Consider the following 24935-nt stretch of genomic DNA (forward strand, 5'->3'; position numbering starts at 1 on the left):
GTGTCCTTCTTCACAAATTTTGTTTAATATCGCACGTCTGGTTACTAAATGTGACAACTGGCAAATTTCGTGTTAAGCAAGGTTTAAAATGTATGTATGTATAAGTACAACCACAATGTAACCTTGTTGCAATAAAACTTTGAAAGCCAAAAGGGCATTGTTTGTATTAGTATATATATATAGATATATATATATATATATATATATATATATATATATATATATATATATATATATATATATATATGTGTGTGTGTGTGTGTGTGTGTATGTACACATACATACTTGAAAATCATGTTCGTAATAAACATTTAAAAGTCAATCCAAGTCAATATTGTAGGATTTGATGCATGAATTATGCTATGCCTTTATGATTTCAGTTTTGGGGACCCATGAACATGAGATTTCAGTTGTGGTGGGTCAAGAACCCATGCCTAGGCCGAAAACACCGAAGATCCAAACCACTAAGACCGAAAACACCATTTATGGAGGGATTAGGACCAAAATCACATGGGGAACAAGGTGATTTTGGTCATGCCTTGCCGAAATCACGAATTTGATCCTTCCTAATGTGATTTCGTTGGGAATAAAGAGATAAGAAGTTGACTTTATGACTTGATGTTTCACCTTTTTCCCATGCAAAACAATATCCAACATATATCAACGCAATTAACCAATAGTTAACCAAGCAAATATCCCATCAATTTCTACTCCTTATCTTTGGACAAGATCACACTTAAGATCCCCACCATTTCCAGTTTACTTCCTAATACTCCATTTTCTCTCAGAAAAAATCAAGTCCAAGCTTCCAAGTTCAAAAATCTTCATGTTTCTCTTTAGAGTTTTGGTAAGTCCTTGGTTATATAGTGTTATTACACACTTTTACACTAGTTTCATTTTATTTACACACATTATTATGCATTAAAACTCTTATGATAAGATCATTTCCAAGGAAGTTCATCAACCACATTCAAGTGTTTAGGCTTGGAAATCTTCACATCATCTTTTCTAACAACCCACAAATCCACTCAAGGTGAGTTCATACCCCCACATTTTCGAAGTTATCCTGATCAACTACCATACATGTACTTATTAGTATTGTTTTGGTAAAAAATCGATTAAGTGAAATTCGACCAAGCTGTATGAGAGGCTGTCATGTTAGTGCAGTATAAGTATAGAATAATGATTAAAGAGAGACAAGTGAGTTACAAGAAAATCCCTTGATCCTTTATAGGATCTTACGCATAAAATCTTGGGAGTTGATAATGATCACCTACCTTGATGTGTTTTATCGATTTAAGTCTAATATTACAAAGATGATGAAGGTAATATAAGTACAAGTGTAATGGTAGAGCTACCTTGATGTGTTTTTTTTTTTTTTTTTTTTTTTTTTTTTTTTTTTTTTTTTTTTTGGGGGGGGGGGGGGGATACAAGTAAAACTTGATTTACCATAAGAATACTTACAATGTCCATATTGGTTTACCATGACACAAACTGTTCCATACTGCACATACATAACAAGGAGTTATCCTGATCAACTACCATACATGTACTTATTAGTATTGTTTTGGTAAAAAATCGATTAAGTGAAATTCGACCAAGCTGTATGAGAGGCTGTCATGTTAGTGCAGTATAAGTATAGAATAATGATTAAAGAGAGACAAGTGAGTTACAAGAAAATCCCTTGATCCTTTATAGGATCTTACGCATAAAATCTTGGGAGTTGATAATGATCACCTACCTTGATGTGTTTTATCGATTTAAGTCTGATATTACAAAGATGATGAAGGTAATATAAGTACAAGTGTAATGGTAGAGCTAACTATGTGTGTTGGGTGTGAAAAAGTGAGAAATCTAGTTGCTCTGATACCAACTAAAGAAGTGATAAAAATCAGTGAACCCTAGACTAAAAGATTCCAAGTGTTGAAATTACTAAAACAGAGTTCAGAATCGTCAAGTGGCAAGTAATGCGGAAAATAAAAAGTTGTGAATCAACCAAATTAATGGTAAAACATTTTTTATGCTTAAGATCAATGATTCAAATGTGTCTCATATTCACAAAGATTCAGTTACAAGTGTTTGAATGATTAAAACACTAAAACACTCAAATGGCTCTCTGAAAACTAGTCTAAACAATAATTAAGCAGAATGAGCAGGAAGAAGCAGGGAATGAGCTTGGAATGAGCAACCTTATAACGAATCCCAAGGGGCCTATTTATAGGCTTTAGAAAAGCCCATGACATGGCTTGACCAATCAGGTGTTGACACATCATCATGACTTAGTCATCAGTTACCACCTTTGCCCTACTTAACGGAGAATGGATGGAATATTACAGTTCCATTAGTATTACGTTAGGGTTCCATTCAAGTTTTCAGTCTTCATATTTCATGATCCTTCTTGATCAACATTGAAAGTATGATGAGCATCATGAGCATCATGTTTCTCAATTGTCTTCGAGAATGTTATCAACTTCCAGAACTGTCATTCTTCAAGTTGAGTTGTTTCTTGATTATTGGAATGTGTCTTGAACTTAAAGATGTACAATCATGTGTTCATGATAGACCACGGACAAACTGCATGTGCCATTGAGAATTTGGACATGCCATAATTGTACATGATGTACCATGTGTAATCTTTTTGATCTATCAATGTGATCATGTTGGTTCATTGACTTGAGATGAACCACCAAGCATTCGTGTTGATCCATCAATGTATTGTTGAGCCATAGAGTTGTGGATGAGCCAACAATGTTTCTGATGAGCCATTAATATTCCATATGATCCAACAATATCTTGATGCTCCACATATGATCTAGATATGCCATCTGAGATCATGATTTTCCAACTTACTTTCAACAAGTGCTCCATGTTCAACAAGTGATCCATGTCAACTGCAAGTGCTCCATGTTAAATTTAAGTGCTCTAACATCTGATTCTTCAAACACTTGTTGAATCTTCGGGATCTTTCCAACCTGAAATATTCTTATAATTTTTGTTAAAAAATGTAAATAAATTAATACTCATCTTATTTCAAGTGACAATCATATAAACATATTTCCAATAGTTTCCCCCATGTGATGGTTACTGAAATAAGGAGTCTTAAAATTTTGTAAAAAGCAAAAATATTTATTTAACATTTCCCCCTCTTCGTCAATGGAATTTTCTGTTGAAGCAGATACATTTAAAAAAAACTTCAAAAATGATTTGAGTGAATGTGTTCCTCGAAGTTGAAACATTTTCTTAGAGAAAATGTAATTGTTAAGATGACAATTGGAATAAAATTTGGATTTAATTATTTAAAAAAATGTTCGAATTTGATTGATATAGACAAAAATTGTTTTGTCAAGGTACGAAAGTAAAATAATAGATAGGAATAACTTGCAAACTGGTGTTGTGTTTTATTTAGGCCGAAAGTTTGAAGAAAAATCAAGTGTTGAATAAAAGTGAAAGATTTGATCATTTTCTACAAAATGAAAAGTAAATAAAAACTTTGATATTTTGCTAAATCATATGAACGAGTGTTATGATAAAACAACACTGTGAAGTCTTGACCTTAAAAGACTGTAAAAATTTAATTGAAAGAAAGATTTTTTTTTTTATCAGAAATGATATTTTCGAAATATGTTTTGAGAGAAACACTAAGAACCTGATAAAGATGCGAGATTTAAACTACAATAATGTTTATTGATGCCTTATCCAAGAGATACCTATAAAAAGAATAAAAAAGAAAGAAATATTAATAACAATAATAGTAATAAAGAAAAGTGAAGTAAAAAAAGTGAAAAAAATTGTGTACGTCTTGCTGCCCATTGTTGAGGGTACACACAATTGGTGGTTGTTTGTCCTCCATCTGCATTCCATCTCCTTATGCAAGGATGTATGTTCTTATCTAATGTAGTCACGAATGACGATGCCAAGAGAGGATGTATACGTAAGATGATAATGTTCACACACACAAGAGTTGATGATGTTCCTTTGTTTTGTTGTTCAACAAATTCTTTCACACCAAGAAGAAGTGGACTTCCACGTTTCCAAGCAACCAATTCATTTTAATAATGTATGCTGTGAAAAATAAGTGCATAGACTCCTTCAAGATGTCACATAACCTCAAGTACAACTTCATTAAACATGAAAACTTGTTCAACTTCTTCATTTGCTTTATAAACATTTTTTTTGCAAGCTTTGGGATCACCTCAATATTTGTCTTATATTCAAAAGTAAATCCATGTTGAAGAAGAGATTTTTTTAACACCTCATAATTGGTAATAACTCCATTGTGAACAACCAACAAATTATTTCCAGCACCAAATGATTGAGGATGCCTATTCCTTGGAGATGGTTCTCCATGGGTTTCCTAACTGGTGTGTGCTTGAGTAAGAAGATAAGCTTATAGAGTAAAGATAATGAATTCTTTGATAATGTGCACAAAATAATAATGCTCAACAACTATGATGTGCACAAAAAATTTTAATGCCCCCAAATGGGTTATGATCAAAGAATCAAAAAATAAAGTAAGATTTCTTACACTTTATCAAGGTTTTGTGATAGAAAATCAATGATCACCCAAAATAAATAAATAAATAACAAAACAAATAAATAAGAAAAAAGTGATGCTCCCCCAAGATGATGTTAATAAGAAGTGGTGTTTACAGATAAGAGATGATATGTAAATACTGGATGATCCAATTGATGTGTTGGATAATCAATGAGCAACACAAAGAGAAAGAAGTGAACACTTTGAGCAATGACTTGGTTTGGTAATGAACTACAAGAATAGGTATGCCAAGATGTTAATTAATGGGAAGATATACTAGATGAGCCTGATGTTATGAATCACATAAGGTGAAGTATGCATGCATGATAACCAATGATCAATAACAACAAAAAAATGATCACAAGGTTAAAAATTTTGATTCTCACCTATGATAATACTCCAATCGTGATGTTGAGAGATGGTGTAGTAGATACACAAAAATTATCATAAGATCATGCTCATGGATCGTAGACCAACAAGTAGGGTTAAAAAGATGCTCCCCTTGCCTTAGGTATGAAGGATCAATCTTGCCCCAAAAATTCAAGATGACACACTTAATTATCAGACTAGGTTCAAGAGTAATGATCCAAAAAAATCAGTCACGTGGGTAAATTCCAAATGATAAAAAGAGTATGCTTATGAGGGTATGCTCCGGATTGATCACGAGAGGGATGGATACTACGTCAGAATATATCCAGGGCAGGAGGTGCTCCAAAAAAATTGATGTTGATGAGGGATGGTGTAATTGATACACAAAAAAACATTTCAAAATATGATCATCACTAAACAAAAGGAAATGTGATGGCGTAAGTTGTTTATGTATTGTGATGTTTCTCCAAGGATTTGAAAGTGTGGCTCACGTAGGGCATACCAATGTGATCTCAATATTGTGCCAAGATGATCTCGATATAATGATGTTCGTAAAGAATAGTTGATCACGAGATAATGACCACAACCAGAAGTTGCGCCAAGGCTTTGAAAAAGTGTGAGTTGCGCCAAGAGGTGTTATGGCCTATAGATTAGGGTTGACGCAAGTCAGGAGTGAAGGAGATCAATACCATATGTGCCAAGGGCTTGAATGCTAGAAAAGAAGTTGCTCCGGTTGATGGTGTTACTCGAGTGGGTGGTCATGATCAAATGTCAATGGTGCAATAGGGTTGATGATGCAAGGGTGACGCTTCAAGAGAGACACACTTGATCATTGAATGGTTAGGGAACTTTAGATCATCGAAACTAGGAGGTTGTTAAAAATAGACATCCCTATCAATTTCTTCATTCAAGAATGCACATTCACATCCATTTGGTTGACCTTAAAGTTCTTGTGTGCAATAAATTCCAAGAAAATCCTAATGGCTTCTATTCTTCCAATAGGTGCAAAGGTTTCGTCATAGTCTATGCCTTCTTGTTGTGAGTAACCTTTGACAAATAGTCTAGCTTTGTTCCTGATGATGAATCCATCTTCATCACTCTTATTTCTATAGACCCATCTTGTACCAACAACTGATACTCCTTTTGGTTTTGGCACAAAGTCCCACACGTTGTTGCATTGAAATTCATCTAACTCTTCTTGCATTGCTTTTACCCAATCTGAATCTTGTAAAGACTCTTTGGTTCTTTTGGGTTCTATCATGGATAGAAATCTTGTTTATAGATAATAGTTATTGGTTGCTGAACTGGTCGCTACTCCAGAATCTAGATCCCCTATGATTTGTTCAGCTGGATGATCCTTTGTCCATTTTGTAAGACGAGTTTCCTTAAGTATTTGAGGAGTGAAAACTATCTCATATTGTTCTTTTAGATGTGGTGGGTAGTCAGAAGTGAATGTTCCTTCAAAAGTATTGTCTTGAAGAGTATGAAACTACCTGAAACAGGTGGTTCCCCTCAACTGTTGCATGCTTGAATTCAACAGATGGAGTGAATGCGAAGGAACTTGAAGGACTGGAACCAATTGAGTGGGGTTCCCCCGAAAGCCATGTACTGGATGATTAGGAGGATTGTAAAGTAAATTTAAGAATAGTACCATTTAAAGGTAATTCCCCCTCAAACGATGTAGTGACTGGTCTTATGACTGGCTTGGATTGATGATGGGAGGTTGGGGTAGATGGTTCAGAAGAGTCTAAATGACTTTTAGGAATAGAATCATTCAAAGATGGTTCCCCCTTAACCTGAACTTTGGTGGAACCTGATTCTTTTGTGAAAGGTCCAGTATGCTCAAGAGTCATATTAAAGTGATATTTCTAAATAACATATGATACTAATGGGTCACACTAACAACAACTTTATACAATTGATTATTTATCAGAAATGGATTTTAATAAATATTGAATAAAACTCTTATAATTAAATTGGAAATTATATATTTCATGGAAATAATAAATTCCAATAGCAAGTAACTTAATATATATATCATATGGTATTGTTGAGTCATGAATGTTGCGTCGTTGGGCTCGGTTATAGTTAGCCCAGTTTTGTATCCAGTTTGGGCCTGTCCAACCGTGTTTTGTTTTATCCTAGGGTTTTAGTATTTAAGGTGCATGCATGCATCCTTAGTAATTATGGCTTTTATTACTTTTCATCATCGTATTGTAAACCGTAGCTCGCCTCTACAGTGGAAGTTCTTAATAGAGCTCTGCTGAGGCATGACTACATTTGAATCATTCAGTATTATCTTGATTCCATCTTATGTTCATTATTTTGTTTATTATAATTGTTTGTTCTTCATTTATTAACCTGTAAAAGATATAAACGATCTTAGAGTTTTTATCTCATCAATTGGTATCAGAGTAGGAGGCTGTGTAATTAATACACATATCTTCTGTTGAAGAAGTTATTGGGGTTTTCCGCATTAATTGATATTAATTGATCCGTCATTCCACATTGGCGTATTGATTATTATCGATCTTGCCCTAATGATAAATTACAAGTTTGATCTTAAGCAGGTTATCGATCAAACATTATCATAATGTCTATCGATGATTCACAATCTAATTCGATTAATATCTCCACTAGTATTGGATCGACAACAAGGATTCCAATCCTATTTACCCAGGATTATGAAGTCTGGATGCACCACTTCGAAGATTATGTAATTGGTTCAGAAGATAATGGGTATTTGATTTGGGAAGCAATCACAGTTGGTCCGTTTGCTCACTCAAGCACTTCAAAAATAATCAAAATGCAAAAGGAGTATAACCAACTACTAGTCGATGAAAAGTAAGTTGTTCAAGACGAAAAAGATAAATTTCAATGCAACATCAAAGCATTAAGGATGTTTAGGTTCGCTTTGCAATTGGATACCTTTCGATTAGTAAGCTCTTGCACTATAGTAAAGGAGATATGGGTTAGGCTGAAGGAATTGTACTCTACTGATGAAGATCTGGAGCATCCAATTCAAACTCTGTTGCTTTCTGAATTTGGTGACTTCAAACAGAAGCCCGAAGAGAAACTTATTCAGGCTTTTGATCGATTTATCATCTTCTTAGTAAGATGATAAAACATGGGATAAAAAGAAAGGTTATTGAGAAGAAGGTTACCTTCATGAATGGTCTTAGACTCGAATGGATGACAGTTGTGTCTATTGTGAAGGCACACGAACAACTTAAATCCTATTCTCTGGCGAAGCTGGTGGGAATTCTGAAGTCTCATGAGAGTGCCGTGTCAAAGGAAACGAATGTGGTTTCTAGCTTGGGTTCGTTGGCTCTAATCTCTAAGGGAAAAAGTGTTGTTGAAGAAGAAGAAGAGTTGGATCTTGCTGACTATGATCTAACTGGTGAAGAATATGATTTGATGGTTTCCAATCTGAGAAAGTTTATCAAAAGAAAGTACCCTGCCAATAAGAACAGAAACTGAGGCAGGGAAGTTATAGTTCAGAAAAGGTGAAGGAGGAACCGAAGATGGTTTCTAATACTGAAGGATCGAAGAAGGAAAAAAATATTGGAGGTAACTCAGGTTTTGATGGCCATTATTGTGGAGGCAAGAATCATTTTGCCAAAGATTGCATGCTGAAGAAGACATCGGAAAGGGTTGATGAAGACGATGAAGAAGCGGACCTCCTGAGACGATTGGAGGAGATCAATAAAAAGAAATCAACAACTAAAAATAACACCATGAATGATTGAATTGTGCAGGGTACAGGTGATAATGAAGACTTTGGTGGAGTTCAGGTATGGTCCACAGATTCAGAGGACGAAGAAGTAAGAAAGCCCAATCATGGCAAGGCTCTGCTGGTGAAAGAAGAAAAGGTTGAGGGAAGATGTTTGATGGTGACAGATGGTGTGTCACAGATGCGAGGATACACAACAGATGGTGGACTGGATGACGAAAAGGAGCGAGAGGACAGATGTTTCGCTGCGAAACCTGTTAGTACATAGATCAAAGAATGTGATGAGTTGATCAAGAAGGTACAAAGTATTCTCATTTCTCTGAAAATACCCATTACAAACTATGAAAAGGAATTAAATGGATTAAAATCTAAATTTTCTAGTTTAAGTAGTAGTCTTACCCAAACTCGTGTCAAAAAATCTAACCTGAATGATCAAATTAGCAGGGTATCGTCGAAGAGTGAGGAGAGGCGAATCTAGATTGAGCAAAAGGAGAAGGAATTAATTAGGTCTAGGGATGAATCTATTTATTTTCAACGTGACAATTTTAAGCTTTTAAAACAACGAAATGTTTTTTGTTTGATTGCTAAAAGATTATATTTTAATATCACTCAGTTACATCTCGATTGTGAAATAGGAAAGAAGATACATAGCATGATTTTACCCTTCCTTGAGCTAAAGGAGGATGAAGTCGATGCCGAAGCTTACATCTGTGAAAATGTTGTATCTTCTGATGAAATATCTCCTGCCCACAAAATTGGTCTTGACAAAATAGAATCCTACATAAAGTCAAAAGACCATAAGGACATGCTAAAAAATCTGTTGGATGAAAATGACAAACTAAAACTGAGAACCGAAACTGTACAGAAATTTGACTCGTTGAGTGCCAAGTTAAGTTTAGAAAATAAAATTAATGTTGAAAATACATCTGAACTTAATGAGGATGATGACATGAGTGAAATCTTTGTAGAGGATGAGGTTGACGACTCAAAATTTGTCAAGAGCGAACCTGAAAACCACAAGAATCTCATCTCTAAAAATTCAGTCGAGTTTGCTCGTATATCCAAAGAAAAGACCAAAGTGCTTAAAGAAAAAATAGTTGTATTCCAAAAAGTCCAAACTACTCCTAATAAGGTCTATAAGGTTACTGGAGTAACTGAACATCAAACATTCGAACTCACAATGTTAGTTAACGAAGATAATGCTGATGGCTGTGATGAATTCTTTTGGTCTACTCCAATTGACAACACTGATGAAACTGTTGGTCTATCGGAGAAAACATCCTGGAAAGTTAAGGGGAGGTATGTAGCAGTACCAATCAACAAGCATGACAATTTTGATATGCCAAGCACTAGTGGTACAAAAGAGGTTCGAGTCAAACCAGTCAAAGAGGCAAGCGAAACCTCATCTTTAAAGAGCGAAACACATGCTCATAGACCGAAGCAGAAAGCTAACATCCATAAGACCCTGAAACAGGTGTCAGAATGAAAGCACAAACGCAACTTGAGATACAAGAAGAATCTCATAGAGAGAAAACAATTTTAGCGATCCCAGAATCCTCATTACGTTAGGTATGAAAAGACAAATAAGTCGCAAGGAGAAACAAGAGCCAATACAACTTCACGAAATCAGTCTCCCTTACATGACAAGAACAACCGAAACAAGGATTTCGGCTACTACCATGAAAAGAACCGAAAGGAAAGTTTCAGTCATCAGGTGATAAACAACCGAACGAATGGGTTCGGTCCCCAAAGTAAAACAGATTGAAAGAGAAATTTCGGTCCTTGGGGCAATGACAACTGGAAGGAAGTTTTGGTCCTCAACATGTAGGCAACCGAATGGAAAGGTTCGGTCCCAAGTCCATATGTGAGAAGACCCGAAGGGAAAGCAGTTTCCATTCTCAACCAAGGAAGAGCAATAACCAAAGGTTTAACTTTGCTTCTAAATCTTTTTCTTCTTATTCTCGTTCTCACTTAACAAAAGATTCAAAAGGGAAAGGAAAGCTCTTTCCAGAAGACGAAAGACACCCGATAGAAACCCGAAAGCATGTAGACGTCAAAACCATAAATCCTACGTCTAAATCAAACGTGTCCAAAATGAATAAAATCAAAGTTTTTACTATCAAGAGAAAAGATGAAAATACATTAATAAAAAGAACTTATCTGATTGATGTCTCTCTTACAATTCCCTATCCTATAAAAGGCTCTCAAGGATCCAAGAAGCTTTGGGTTCCTAAATCTGCTTGATATTTTGCAGGTTATTCGTGACGAGCAGTTCGATGAAGAATGGTACATTGACAGTGGCTGCTCGCGTCACATGACAGGTAGAAGGGAAGAACTGAGGGAGTTTAGGTCCCTCAAGGATGGTGGAACAGTGAAATACAGCAACAATTCGTTTCAAACAATCAAAGGCTATGGTATGATTACAAATGGTGACTTCTTGATAAGAAAGGTAGCATACTTTGAAGGATTGCAGCACAACCTCATCAGTGTCTCACAATTGGTGGCTGTTACTGGATTGAAGGTCTCCTTTGATAACAAAGGCTCAGAAATTGTTGAAAATAAGTCCAATAATATTCTGCTGAAATCGAAGCGAAAGAGAGAAATGTACCCTCTAAATCTCAATCCAATTCGAGGGAAATTAGTTGTTTTCCTGCTAACAAAGACACACTCAGACGAAATTTGGTTATGGCATCGATGGCTCTCACATCTCAATTTCAAAGACATCAACAAGCTGGTGCTTGGAGATTACGTTCGAGGTCTTCCAGTTTTAAAATTTGACAAAGAACATCTGTGTGCAGCTTGTGAAATGCGAAAGCAAAGTCGACAAAGTCATCCTATTATAATCAACACAAAGGTGATAGAACCACTAGAGCTACTACACATCGATCTATATGGTCCTTCTTCAATTGAAAGCATTGGTGGAAACAAGTATATACTTGTTATAGTAGAGGATTTTTCTCGCTTCACATGGATATTTTTCTTGAAGAAAAATCAGAGGCCACTCCAAAGATAAAACTCTTTATAAAACAAGAAGAGGTTCAACTACGAAAAGTGGTTCGTAACGTGAGAAGCGACAATGACTTGGAATTCAAGAACAAGGATTTTGAAGACTTTCTAGCAAAGAAGGGAATGACTCACAACTTTTCTACTCTATATACTCCACAACAGAATGGAATCGATGAAAGGCGAAATCGTTCACTATGTGAAGCAGCCCGAACTATGCTGAATTTCGCTTCCTTACCTTTGTATTTCTGGGCTGATGCTATTGCTGCTGCTTGCTACACGCATAATAGATCGTATCTGACAAAGTGCTTCTCAATCACTCCTTATGAGATCTTGAACAAACGAAAGCCAAAAGTGAAGTTCTTTCATGTGTTTGGTTCAAGATGCTTCAGCTTCAACTAAAAGGAGAACCGAAACAAGTTTGATGCAAAGGCCGATGAAGGAATCTTTTTGGGCTACTCCTTGAACTCAAAGGCATATAGGGTTCTGAATAAACATTCAATGAAAATTGAAGAAACCTACTATGTCACTTTCGACGATAACTATGTCAAGAAGTTGAAGCCAACTGAAGGTGTTATGCAAGAAATCTTTCCAAAGTACGGTCAAGTAACGGTGCCGATTTCAAATCTTTTCGAGCAATACATGATGCTTTTCGATGAACCAGAGAGAGCTTTTAATTCCGAATCCAAGGCATAAGATAATAAGGTCAACAATATGAAGCAAATCATTGACGACACTGCGAAAAAGATGGCAGATGAACAACCGAAAACAATTGAAAAGCCAGCGACAAGCGAACCTCCAAAAGATAATTCTCATGTTTAGGGGGAGGGCACATCTTCATCAGATAATCCTATGTCACCAGTCCAGGAAGAGAATAAGTCCTCATTAAGTCCAACCGAAATTCCAATCGAAGTGGAGTGTTCTGAAGCTAGAAATCGAAGTCGTATCATCATTCGATGGGGAGAATGATGATGACACTCAATCTGAACTTAGAGAAGAAATAAACACAGAACTAGATCCCTCTTGTGATCCAAATTACCCTCCTCTCATTAAGTGGACCAAAGATCATCCTAAAAGTCAAATTATTGGTGAATCATCCGAAAAGGTCTTAACTCGATCAAAGCTGAAAGCGAAACAGGTTGCATTATTCTCTCAAGTAGAATTTTGTATGTTCAACTCATTCGTCTCCAAAGTTGAACCGAAGACGGTGAATATAGCTTTTCATCATTCCAATTGGGTTCAAGCTATGCAAGATGAGCTGAACGAGTTTGAACGAAACAACATATGGCGACTAATTCCAACTCCAAAGGATGCTTCGGTTGTCGGACTAAAGTAGGTTTTCAGGAATAAGATGGACAAGGAAAGAAACGTGATTCGCAACAAGGCTCAGTTTGTTGTGAAAGGCTACTATCAAGAAGAAGGCATAGATTATGAAGAGACCTTCGCTCCAGTTGCAAGATTAGAATCAATTTGAATCTTTCTTGCTGATGCTGCACACAAAAATTTCGAAGTCTATCAAATGGACGTGAAGTGTGCCTTTCTCAATGGAGAACTTGAAGAAACGGCGTATGTAGAGCAACCGCCAGGCTTCGTGAACGAAAAGTTTCCAGATTACTGCTACATTCTGGACAAGGCTGTATATGGCCTAAAGCAGGCTCCCCGAGCATGGTATGAAACCCTTACTCGATTCTTAAAAATGTCCAAATTTAAACAAGGTTCGGTTGACCCAACCTTCTTTTGTAAGAAAGAGGGTAACCACCTTATGATAGTCCAAATTTATGTTGATGATATCATCTTTTGCTCCACGAATCCTAGCCTAACAGCTAAATTTAGGAAGTTGATGGAAACTAAATTTGAGATGAGTTCAATGGGTCCGATTAACTTTTTCCTTGGGTTGAATATTAGACATGGACCCGATGGCATTTTTATTAATCAGGAGGTGTACACAAAGACATTACTCGCCAAGTTTGGGATGTTGGGATTAGGAGACTCAAAAGTGAAGGTTCCTATGGTGTTTGGCACTAAGCTTACACCATCATTAGAGAAACCAGTTGTTGACATGACACTTTATCGTTAGATGATTGGGTCACAGATGTATCTTACAGCCAGTAGGACAGCTATTATGTTCTCAGTCTGCTATTGTGCCCGATTCCATGCTAACCCACGAGAACCTCACATGCTGGAAGTGAAGAATATTTTTTGCTATCTGTAAGTCCCCGTTCTGCTTGTGTATCAATCAGATCCAATTGATGGTATGGAATCCCATTCAATTGGATGATGTCAGATCAAATAGAAGAGAAGGAGAAGAAGAAGAATATGAATCTTATGATGTATTCAATGATATGATTGATGCTCCAACACATAAGATTCTCTCTCACACACAATTCTTCTCTCTAGTTTCTCTCTCTACAATATGCTCCACTCCTTCTCTCTCTTGACTTACACTCACATGACTCCTCACTTTATATATATGAGACACGGGCCGTACACGTATGTACAGCCGCACACCCTGTGTACGGTCGTAAATAGGGTGTGCGGCCATACAAACGTGTACGGCCGTACATAGCCAAAAAATTACGAAAAAAGTACATTTTCTTAGAAAAGGAAAGTATAAACCAAATTTATAGACCCACCACTATCTGAAGAGAACCACCTCTCTCGGTCTATGGTATCCATCCAACTCAGGATTCTTTGTCAAAGCATTCTCAGATGCTGACCTAGGGGTTGTGGATTGGATCGTAAAAGCACTACTGGAGGATGCCAATTTCTTGATGGCAAATTAGTAAGTTGGCAATCAAAGAAACAAACCTGTGTTTCTCTCTCTACAGCCAAAGCTGAATATATAGTCGTAGCATCATGCACATCTAAGGTCGTTTGGATACAAAGTCAACTTAGAGACTATGGGCTGAACATGAAGAAAATCCCACTACATTGCGACTCAGAAAATGCAATTAGGATTTGTCATAACCCAGTGCAACACTCAAATACAAAGCACATCGCACTGTAATATCACTTTATCAAAGATCATGTGGAAGATGGTAACGTAGAGATTCATTTCGTGAGAACCACTGATCAATTAGCAAATATCTTTACTAAGGCCTTACATGAAGCAAGTTTCCATAAGATTGTTGGATTAGGTGTCTAAGCCCATAACTATAATTGGTATGTACTTGAATTGATAGCAACACAGTCCTTTTGGGTTGCCCTCAAACCTAGCAACCGGACAAGGAAATTATGAAAGGAGAGATATTGATTTATTATAAGATTAATAAATTAATATAAATGATTTATTAATATGTTAAAAGATTAATATATTGATTAGAAATCATAATGTTTAATTAATAGTTAGCCAGAAATTAATTAGAATTAATTTTGGGGTTAACTGTATTAATTATAAAGTGTACGGACTAGTTTGCAATTATCAGATAGTTGAGTGGAAGGCTCCAGAACCTCCTTGGAAGGAGGAGGGCGAAATCTATAGGGGAAACCCTAAGGATTTCGTCCAAGGGGGCTTGGATAAGGCCTTGAATTAACTTAGGTCCCAAGCAAAGGAGTATTAGGGTTTTCCTTAAACCCTAGATCCCTCAGCTATATAACGAGCCTCCCAGCTCCTAAATTTGGCCTCTCCTTCTTTGAAGAAACCCTAGGGCCAAAATTTCATACCCTACTCTCTCTCTCTCTCTCTCTCTCTCTCTCTTTCTCTCTCTTCTTCTAGTTTCCTTCTTGCTAGTTCTTGGGTGTGATTCCATTAGAGGCATTATATTTGTGGTGCTAAGCTTCCAAGAAGATCAAGATCAAGAGGATTATCAATTGTTTGCTATAACAATTGAAATGTATGTAACTCTTAAACCCTAGTTTGTTAATTTCGAAATTAGCCTCTCTCCTCTAGGGTTCTTGTTTGCAATTCAAAGTTATATGTTCAATAGTTAAAACATAGATCCAAAGTAGGCTGCATGTGAACTTAGGAATTGTGTTTCTAGTTTATTTGTTCTACCTAAAACCCATCAAAGATCCTACAAGGCCTATGAATGATGGAAGCTGAATCCGTACTGAAATCGGCTTCGCTTCATTAAAGGTTGGAAGCGAAATAAAGCGAACGCTCGGTCTATTTCGGGTTCGGTTCACCCGGGAACCAAAATGAACTGAACGCTCAGTCTATTTCGGGTTCGGTCCTACTGAACTCGGTTCGCGTTATTGTCTTTAAAAGGACTTTCAGTTGTATACTTTTGTACACTCTTTTACATACTCATTTTTATGTTTTTCTTTTCATTTTTTTTTATTTTTTTTAATTTCATAAAATCCAAAAATAATTTTCTTTTGTTTTTATTTCCTTTTCTTTAGAAATTTTTTTTACAAAATACAAAAATATTTATTTTATTTTGTTTTATATTTCTCATGATTTCATGTTTAAAGGCTATTCTCGATGATGGAGCTGGTGCAGGTATAAATTTCTCTATGTATTAGTTAAGTGTCCCTGGAAGCATGCTGTTGCATGTCGACTGAAGCCTCTATAGATTTTGAGTGAAGCCTTAATCATGCTATATATACAAATCATGTTTTCCCAATTAGGCTGTTAAAGTCACTCTAATCATGAGCTACCATACTCTTCTCCTATTGATCTTAGAGTTTTCTGCTTGGTCCTACTTTTAAAGCAGAGGTACATTCGGCTCCTTAACCACCTACACTATATTTCTCCATCTCACTTCATATCATTAACGTAAACCTTGAGACTCTCAGCAATTGCCACTGAGGTTTATGGTTACACAACATCTGTGTTTATGATCTTAGTCTCGTGTTACTACGTACTACGTGAAACCCAAAATTCTATACCTACAATGAATTGACGGTGAACAATTAACATGTTCTAGTTTTCACCAATGAATTAATGAAACCATTCTATGTGGAGTTACCATGAAATCTCTTTTTATTTTGAGAGATCCTTTTGAAATTGTCTATCACCAAAACTTTTCTTCCCCAAGGATCCAATTTTTTTTTTTTTTTGAGATTTCTTATTGACTTTTCATAAAGTCACTAAATATGTGTATAACCTACTTGTTCAACAGGCCACATTGGTTTCACAGGTACTTCATTCTCTTTCGGTCTTATATCAAGAACCGAAACTTGAATTGAGGCGAAAGCCACCCTTACAAGCCTTATATATAAAAGATGCCTTTCATTGCTTCTTAATAAGTACCTTATCGTATTTCAACAGGAAACCACACATACACTTTGAAGTCTTTCTTGATTTTGAAGGAAGAGATTCATGCCCGATATCCACTGCTTTATGTCTTAATCAACATCACACTATCCCACAAAAAGTTTGATTTATTTCTTTATCTTTCACACTCTATGCATCAAAATCTTTGATTTTCCAAAAATCCGGTTGTATTTTGTATAAGCTATTTTTCATTATATAGCTTGGGTTCTAAAAGTGACATGGTAATTCTCAGACGAAATGATCAAGTTGCCAAAGATTCATGTCATTTATGTTGGTGAAATTTCAAATAAAGCAAAAGGGGTGAGTCAGTAGCTATCCAAACGTTTGCGATTTGTATGGAAATGCACGTAAAACTGAAACATTTTCTCTCTCCTGCGTAATCACCGGGTTGCCAACTGTCTAATCCCCATTGTATCAGGAACCATTTCACAAAAGAAAATATTTTGGGCGGATTTTTCTCTCTCATACTCCTAAGTATAAAAGGTTTCTCCAAATCACCTTCACTCTTTTACCGCTTTCTAATCTCCTAGAGCAAAAAGACGATTTCTTTCGCTATTCATCATCTTCTTCTCAAGCTACATTAATCGCAGAATCTTCTTCTGTTCAAGAAACCTTTGTTCGCTCCACCCTTCTGACCATCAAGCCTCACCAAAACCTAATAATCAAGCTTACACCGCTCACCTATGAACCCTACATGCTGCAAGTTGTGGAATGCCTCAAATACTCTCCGCTTGTCATCGCTCTCTCACATGTGGAGGTTGTTCCCATGTCTTGCCTCTCTCATATCTACTCAACCGCTCACTATGACAAAGTCGCTGAGAGAATCCACTTCGATATTCACAACAAGAAGACCTCGATTTCCAAGAATCGATTTTGCGCGCTGCTAGGTCTTGCTCATAAACCTACCATGGTAAACCATGATTCCATCTCAACCGGTCAACTGTTCTCAATATTCTACAACATGGAGTATACTGAAACCCTCACCACCGTGACGAAGTTCAAGAAAACATGCCTTCCTCCACAATGGAATGGCATCATTACTCTCCTGTTCAAAGGTCTCTCAGAGTGAAGCGCTGGATCAGATGGGGCGAGCAAATCATTTATGACCATGCTTTATGGGCTGTACAATGGGGTACATCTTGAATTTGGTTCGGTCCTATGGCAACAGCTTGTTTAAAGCTTATCCTCCTGTTCTCGCCATTCAGAAGTTTTTTGTGGCAGGTTCTGGACTATTGTCACAAAATGGGTGATGGATCGTCTTCACGTCCCAATCATGGCAGACTCTCTTCTCTCCTCCATCGCAACATTCCACACAATGAAGATTATAGTCATTGATCCGTCCAAGTACTTGTTTATTGGATCGATTCCGGCGTCCATGTATGTCTGTGTGTCTGAGGCAAGTAATGTCATACAAGAGTACAAGAAGCTTACATCTTCAGGCCCAAGGGAACTCACACCCACAATGATTCGTTCCATTGAGGAAGCAGATAAGCCGTCAAAGAGCGGAAAGAAACAAGAAAAGAAGAAAGAAGAAAGGGTTTCCAAAGGAGCTAAGGGGGAAACTCCAAGGAAGCAAAAGTTTGAGAAGGTAGCACCTTCCCAGCCTAAGTAGAAGAAGGCCAAGAAGCCTGCTCGGAAGTTTATCCTTCAGTCATCAAGCGACTCCGACTCCGAGTATATCCCTACTGGCCATAAACAACCCACTCCTAGCGCATCTGAGAGAGAAAGCTCTGATGATGACGTTTCAGTTCGTGGTAATACCCCACCTCAATCACCTACACCAGAGGTACAAGTTCACTCCAACGCACCTTATCCTCCACGTGTTTCCATTCCTATTTCCTTACCTCCCACTTTCCCAGTTATCACATCACAACCCACTTCCACAATTCCAATTCCTCCTCCTATTTTTTCTGCTGCTACAACCACTAAAATTCAGACCAACGTATCTGATACGGGGGTTCAGTCTTCAGTCCCTAAAACATCCAAACCGCTATCTCCCACATCTTCAACCGAAACTAATACTATCCTTGGTGGTGAAGAAATGGATTTTGATTCTTTCTACTACAACCCCTACCGTGTTCAGAGTGATGAAGATGATGATGCTCCAGTTACCAAAAAGCACATCAAGGAGATGAATGACAAAATCGATAATCTCATGGCCTCTTCCTCCTCTCACCATCCCTACTCTGAAGTTGCTATTCAGAGCATGGTTGACACTTTTGTTAAAGCTCATGAAACATCAATTTCTAAAGCCACATATCCAATTGTAGCCTCAACCAAAGTCTGCATAGAAGCGACCGTAAAAGTCGATAAACTAGTTCACAACACTAACATTTTTCTTGAGTCTTTACGGGGAGCAGCTGAGTTGAACACTTCTAAAGTGAACAACTCCATTTCCAAACTTGAAGAATCCTTTGCTTCTGAGAAGCAACACTTTGCCTCCCTTCACCAGAACATTCTAAAGGGTAATGCTGCCCTTCTGTCCCCTCTCAATGAGCGTCTCACAAAGCTCCAAGCTGACCTGGCCATGGAAACCTCGATCATGGATGAACTCACTCTCAAGACTACTCAGCTAAAAACCAAAAATCTCCAACTTTCTCAGGCAAACAAGGAGGTAAAACACCTTCGCTCTGAAAGGCTGTCGTTGAGAGCTGTGTCTTAGATGTACACGCCATTTTATCGAACGTTCTGGAGGCTCACGATCATATCTTGACCATATCAGTTAGAAGACATCTTGCTGAAAAATTCCGTCTTGCACTTGGGATGTTGAGTCACATCAAAGTTGTTTCAGAGACTGTGGTACCTCCAAAACAAGGGGGAGAAAAACTAACATCTTCGTCTCAACCTCCTGCTATGTCTCAACTTCCTCCTACTACCCAACTGGAACAACAGAAGACTGAGCAGGTTTTGGGTTCAGGCTTTATGGATAAAGGCAAGGGTATTGTGGATGACAGTGATGAGGAAGAGGAGACAATAGCTGATGCTCTGAAGCAAAAGGCAAGGGAAAAGGAACATGATCTCAATGCCAAGATTGTAAAGGAAGCTGAAGAGAATGAAAGAAGATTAAAGGAGGCTCATGATCTCCTAGAAAGCAAGAAAACCCTCTTTCCCCTCTGGACTCTGGAGAAGCTAATCAAAGAAGCTATCAAATCCCCTGGCACTCATTGGCTTGAGCCAGTAGTGTCTTTTGACTGCAAAAATACAAGGGATTCTCAGTTCGATATGCTAATCACCCGGAAGGCGTTTGTTTTTCACTGCTTTCTTCCTATCATTGAAGTACCTCATCCATACCTGAATGTTGATCATGAGCTAATCGACTACTATTTGGAGTTCACTCAACCTCAATATCTTACTTGGATTGCTCAGAAAATTATCACAGTTCGGGTCCTTAAGCCTCATGTAGCAGGGACATTCATCAACGTCAAAATCAAAGTTACCAGGGGTTTGGCCAAGTATGAGCATACCTTCTCCCTTGTCGATCTACCTAATCTTAATCCTCATGATTGGATTGTTCTGCACAACATTCTTCTCTCCGACCCAGTCGAGTATGAGCCAATCATTGATCATCTGAAAAGAATGTTAGTCTGCTACATTCTGGAGGTAACCAAGATGGATCAAGAGATTGCTTCAGTTCTCAGAAAGAAGCCTACCATTTTGCATGTTGGTTCTGCAAGCGATATCAACAAGATGAAAATGGGATAGATTGACCCGAAGTTGAACTCGGTGATGTTCACCAAGCAAGAAGGTAAGAAATTCCTGTTCGATCTAACTGATAAACATCTCTTTACTACTTCGTGCTTGGAGTATGTTCTGGGAATCATTCACAGATGTAAGCAAAATAGTGAAAGCGATAAAAAGTACTTCACATATATGATAAGATGGTATATCGACTTTCGCCAATTTCTTCTTGCTGTAATTCCAAGCTTGTTCAAGGTAGCGAAGTGAGTAGCTGTTAATCAACCGAAGTAAAGGTCTCACCCCAATTGACGCAAAGGGGGAGATTGTGGAGTTCTGAATGTTGAGTCTTTGGGCTCGGTTATAGTTAGCTCAGTTTTGTATCTGGTTTGGGCCTGTCCAACCGTATTTTGTTTTATTCTAGGGTTTTAGTATTTAAGGTGCATGCATGCATCCTTAGTAATTACGACTTTTATTATTTTTCATCATCGTATTGTAAACCCTAGCTTGCCTCTACAGTGGAAGTTCTTAATAGAGCTCTGCTGAGGCGTGACTACATTTGAATCCTTCAATATTATCTTGATTCCATCTTGTGTTCATTCTTTTGTTTATTATAATTGTTTGTTCTTCATTGATTAACCTGTAAAAGATCTAAACGATCTTAGAGTTTTTATCTCATCAGGTATGATTTATAAGTCATGTACAAACTTTTAGACTATTTGAATCCTTCTGTCTTTTTCCTAAAAGACAAGGTTTATATTTTATAAAAGTGTTTATAAATGTTTGACTTTCTTTCTTCTTCTTTATGCAATTTTTCGGATATGCATAAAAAGAAGAAGTGCATGACTTGTCTAATCATGCTTGAAAGGCATGGGAGACATGCATATGACAAAGGGAACAAGTTTTCTTAAAGTGCTAAGGACTAATGGTTAATACCTTCATTTGTTGCGTATAAATGTGAGACTTGCATTTGGCTAGAATGCTCATCCCTCACTTCTTGCAAGTGGCCGAAATCTCTCTAATATGTATCACTCTTCTCTTGTAAAAGTGTTAGAGGGTTAGAAGTTACTTGTATTAACTCTCTTGAAGTTCATACTTTGGTTATGAACTTTAAGCTTAAGTGTTTAAGAGTTTTGGACTAGCATTTACATCAAGTTGAGTCATTATTGGTGTTGCAAAGGTTCCACATTCTTCATCAACTTCCAAGCCTCCCGAGAGGACACAAAGAACTACAAATGTTTTTATTTCTTCACCTCTTCTTTGGTTGGTGTTTTAATCTTTCTATAACTTGCAAGGAGATCCTTGGTGGGTATAAAATATTTATGTTATTTCAAAAAATTAAAGTCTTCTGTTGCCATATTTTTCAGGTTTATGAAACTATTTTTGAACTAAAACGCAACAATTGGTATCAAAGTCATCTGACAAATTTGGTTAGATTTTTTATTTTTGGAAATCATAGTTTTTGTAGAATATGGATAACTTGTTTTTTGTATAAAAGAAGTTCTTACATATTTTCTATGAAAACTTTATAATTGTTATTTTTTTTATGTGACAAAAGTTTCATTCATCTTTTGTCATTTAAAGTTGTCTCACTGTGTTTGTTATTTTAATTATAAAAATGATTGTAATAATTTATTTATTCATATGATATATAATAATTAAATATATTAGATTTTCTTGTTTATTTTTGTAAAGTAATAGATTAGTTTTTAGAAATAATTTATTTGTACAAAGATGTAACAAGAAATGAAGTTTGAACCATTTTTTGAAGTGAAAAGGAAAATTTTCGAGTTCAACATGTGCTGTGCAGAGCATGACACTTTGTGAAAAGTGTCATGAATGCTACACATGTGCTGAAAAAGTGCTGAACAGAAAGATGACACTTTCTGAAAAGTGTCATGAAAGCTGCAGTCTTTCCTTTAAAGAAGTTTTTCAAATCTTTTGCAAGTAATGAGTGTTTACTCAAGTAAGAGCTTCTTCAACAACATTACAAAGTAATTTTTGCCCCCTTAAATGTCCCTTTAGGAATGAACTTGACATTTTTGTGTTAGCTCACAAAAATGTCATTAGTTGGTTATGTTTATGTATATATCTTTTTATGCATGTTTGTGCTATTTTATGCAATTATTTTGTGTAGTTGATAAATTAGTTAGTCACGTGCTAAAATAATTTTGGACAAAATAAACATCACATGGAGTTTGTGTTTTTCAAAATTGGACATAATATGTATAAAGTTATTATTTTAAAATAAAACTCGGTTTTATAAAATCGTTAATAACGTCAAATTTTGAAATACTCCAATATAAGTTTTAAAATGGTTATTATTATAACGTATAAAAACTCCAAATATATAAGTAATAAAATGATGTTTTATCAAAGATATAAAAGGTTCAAAGTCATTCAAACTTAATATCAGTTATTAAAATTGAATTGCGTCAAATTATATAAAAACTAGCTTTTAATATAGAACATTTAAAAGTGATTTTCTTTTGAAAATTGATACCATGGTTTATTATATGCTTGTCATAATCTTGATATCTTATGTTTTTAAACTATAGTTATAAAACATATAAAGACCCTTTTTACAAACCTCAAATCTATGCAATTCTTTTGAAGAACACCGCCACGTCTCTTGTATGCACTAGTGGGATAAAAGATAACTAACCGCTTAGTGTTATCTTTTGATGGCCGAGGTGTCTTCGCGATTTCTATAACCAAGTTATAGGCAAATTACACAATTTTTTTTTTAATTTGGACGATTTGATCGAAAATCTTTTGTGATAAAGGATACCTAAGCAAGAGAGTTCTGAGGCTTAGATGGGATCAAGCATGTCTAATAAAATTTGTTATTAGCGATCCCATTAATCAAGGAATTATATAGTGAGATATAATTAATAATCGATATCTACCAGGTTGAATTTAAATAGATGGGATAAAGGATAACTAACCATTTATTTGTTTTGCAACGTGGATCCTAGACTGTGATAATTAATGTTTTTGGAAACTATAAGGGGTGTTTAAGGAAGCGGCCTATAAAATGACTGCCATTGGGTATTCACTCTTACCCACCGCACTCTTGACTAGTGGAGGGTCGTTAGCCGAACGGGTAGGATAGGACATTAATTCTATCATTAATAAGTATAATGATAATAATAAAGTAACTAAATGTTTTTATAAATTTCCAATATTAGTTACTTTAGAAAAAATGTGAAAGTGATGCTAGTCCATGAAATTGCACCTTGCACCTTGCCAAGTCGTTAGTGGAGCGTGGGTGGTTAACGGACACACTAACTTGGACTAACAAGTGTGGAAAAGGGTAGCTCGAAAATTACCATAGATCAATTGAGCGTGTGTGGTTAACTAAAACATTGATTAGGTGGTAAATGACATCGAGAGTGCCAACCTAGTTTCCAAGGTTATTCATACCTTGTTTGTGATCCTCGGTATCCTAGTCACAAACTTGAAGGGCATAATCAAGATTAAACTTCTCATTGAGAATTTCAATGAATCTTTAAAGAATCTAGGAATTTCATTTCATTTAAAACCTGATTTCTTCATTTCGTTTTTCGTGGTGGAATTGGTAAATCGTCATTTACCTACCTTTAAATAATTTGCAATTGGATTACGTCATCCCTCTTCCGAATTGTGAATTATTGTGTTGGGTCCTAGCCTTAATATTTCATTTAGGTGTTATATCAAGGATTCTTTATCTAATAAAAACTTTGTTCCTTTTCTTTTTCATATATTTGGCTCAAACAACGCTTCTGCCTCGAACTCCAACTCCTCCAACTCCATTTTCTCTTATGAACATTTATGCGAGGATCACATTCGATGGATATAATTTTAATGATTGGATTCTCAACATTTGAATGGCCTTGCGATATGAGGAGAAAGAATATGTCCTCGAAAAAGAACTCAAAGAGATTGATGAAACCAAAGCTAATGTTGAACAAATAGCTGAGCATAGGGCTCACGAAAAGTAATTGACAAAGGTGTTGTGTATTATGGTAGCCACTATGACTCCTGATGTAACATCCCCCTCTAGCACGTATCACAATATTGTCCGCTTTGGGCCACTCGGCACGAGGACTTCCCAGGGGGTCACCCATCCTAGTACTAATCCCGCCCGAGCACGCTTAACTGCAGAGTTCTTATGGGATCTGCTGCCCTCATGGCTTTAAAACGTGTTGTGACAAGGAAGGGTAAAATGGTCTTTTACCCCTGAGGAATGATGATAAGGGGTAAAGTTTTGTTGTGAAAGTCTTTGATTATTATAATGATATTTTTATAATTAGGCGAGGTAGAGTCGTCGTTGGATTTTGGGAGAAAGCGAGTACGCGAGATCTTAGACTTTCCACCAGGTAAGTCTTCTCACTATACGTTATCTTGAGTGGTATTCTAAG

At 36.5% G+C, this 24935-nt stretch overlaps 1 pseudogene; it reads right to left on the minus strand.

The window, feature by feature from the left end:
• Positions 1–24604: 24604 nt before the first annotated feature.
• Positions 24605–24722, minus strand: LOC111878461 (5S ribosomal RNA; annotated as a pseudogene).
• Between the last annotated feature and the right edge of the window lie 213 nt (positions 24723–24935).

The sequence above is a fragment of the Lactuca sativa genome, chromosome 5, assembly GCF_002870075.4.
Source record: "Lactuca sativa cultivar Salinas chromosome 5, Lsat_Salinas_v11, whole genome shotgun sequence".
Lineage (NCBI taxonomy): Eukaryota > Viridiplantae > Streptophyta > Magnoliopsida > Asterales > Asteraceae > Lactuca > Lactuca sativa.